The sequence below is a fragment of the Cryptotermes secundus genome, unplaced genomic scaffold (assembly GCF_002891405.2).
Source record: "Cryptotermes secundus unplaced genomic scaffold, Csec_1.0 scaffold296, whole genome shotgun sequence".
Lineage (NCBI taxonomy): Eukaryota > Metazoa > Arthropoda > Insecta > Blattodea > Kalotermitidae > Cryptotermes > Cryptotermes secundus.
The window spans coordinates 505,130-507,207 of record NW_019737985.1 but is presented as its reverse complement, the minus strand read 5'-3'; positions in this window follow the sequence as shown (position 1 = coordinate 507,207).

Below are 2,078 nucleotides of genomic sequence, written 5' to 3'. Positions count from 1 at the left end.
CCTTGCGGCTGTTGACTCGGCACATTAATAATAAAGAATTGAATTGAATTGAATTGAATTATTATTATTATTATTATTATTATTATTATTATTATTATTATTACCACATACTTAACGTGTTCTGTATTGACAAGAATCAGCAGTAAATATGTGTAGTATATAGATGTCATAACAGCGTTAACAGCTGCCACTGTGCATTCCACCCCTAATTCCGGACAATCGACTCTTAGCAGTAATCACGCATCGGGCCGTTGTACGTTGAAACAACTGTTGAAATTGTAGAAAAAGGGACAGCGTGTGTGGAGTGCGATTCTGCATCAAGCCCAATGGTACTGGACATGAAGTCCTTTGTCTAAGACTCTTCATGTAACTTGCTCGGTAGTCAACCCCAGAGGCACTACATGAAAATCACGGTCTTCAAGTTCGTAACGCCATGCAGTGCTGCTACATTTCGGAGGAACATATCGCCTAGGGTGGAAGCCAACAAGCTGATCAGATTTGTAATATTATCCTTCTATCTCTGAGTATTATCCTACCAACATTGCAGCAAGTGTGTATCGGAGTCTGTGCGTTAGGGTATCAATAAAGTGTGGCCATAATACTCTCTATTCCTCGTTTCAGATAGCGGTCTTTGGCACTAAAGGTGTGAAACCTCCTGTTACTACCATAGTTTCAGTTAGTTCATTTTTACACTTGAGATGATAATATTAAACTAGATCTGAAAATTGTTGTGCTTGGTACTCCCCGTTATAAACACATACCTGGATTCTATGAAAAAATAAACTTGCAAAATGTGTAACTTAATTTGAACCAATAAAAAAACAATGAAATTAAAGAAACAACTAAGCTAACACTGCTGTTTTTCGTGAAGTATGTCTGTAATATGCACAAGCATATTCTGAGCCAAATCAAGATAAAATGACGTTGGCACATAAGTTGTTAATGAGAATATTAAAAATGAGGATTTTTAGTATCCTTGAAAAGTTGGTTTAGCCTCCTTAAGGGTACCGGTACCACAATTTCAAAACCTCTCAAATAGAAAACTTACAGAAATATTCGTACAACACCAGAAGAGAATTCAATAGAAAATCTTATCGTTTATTTTAAAAGTTCTCGTCCAGTTAACTTCCCTGCTATCTCCCGTATTCTTTTCCAATCCCGCAAGTTACCGAACGACACGTTGAGGTCGATATTTAACGCTATCTCCCACGAATAACACGCACAATTGGTCAGTCGTAAACATCCTCCTTTATATAACACACTACAATTCACATAACTCCATTGAAATACGAATAAATGTCTTACTTGGAGAACAGACACGAAACATTTTTTTATTTATTTATTTATTAAGCAATCATAAGCTACAGTTCTACAGTTCTATAAGCTAGTTTGCTGGCGTAAGAGCTGTGATGCTCTTTAATGACGTGGTGAGTCCCTTTCCCATTGGGAGGTTCCTCATTAGTTTTCTTTTAGGTCAGCTGGCCAGTGTCTTCGGAGTCTTGGATTGTGCTGCGGTTCAACGAGTGGCTGTAGTATGTCGTTTGGGTGATTTGCTAGTTTTTTGTGGTGTGAGGTACTTTTTTCTCTGATGACGTCCTTGATGTATGGTATATTTAGATCTGTATGTAACGTTTGGTTGTTTACATACCAGGGTGCATTTGTTATAATTCGACGTATTTTTTATTGGCTTCTCGGATTATTGATATATTTGATTTGCTGGCACAACCCCAGAGCTCAATTCCGTAAGCCCAGATTGGTTTGATTATTGTCTTATAAAGCAGGACTTTGTTTTCTATGGATAGGTTGGATCTTCTTCCAATTAACCAGTTTAGCTCCTTGGTTTTTAAGTCTATCTGTTTGCGTTTTTTGATTACGTGGTCTTTCCAAGTGAGTCTACTATCCATATGGATTCCGAGATATTTAACGCTTGGAGACTTTGGGATATTGTTATTATACAGTCTTACTTGTGGGCAATGCTCTCGCCTTAACGTGCAGTTCACTTGGACAGATTTAGTCTCGTTTATTTTATATGTAAGATAAACACCGTCTTAAGTGTAACAATTAAACACTTAAGACTG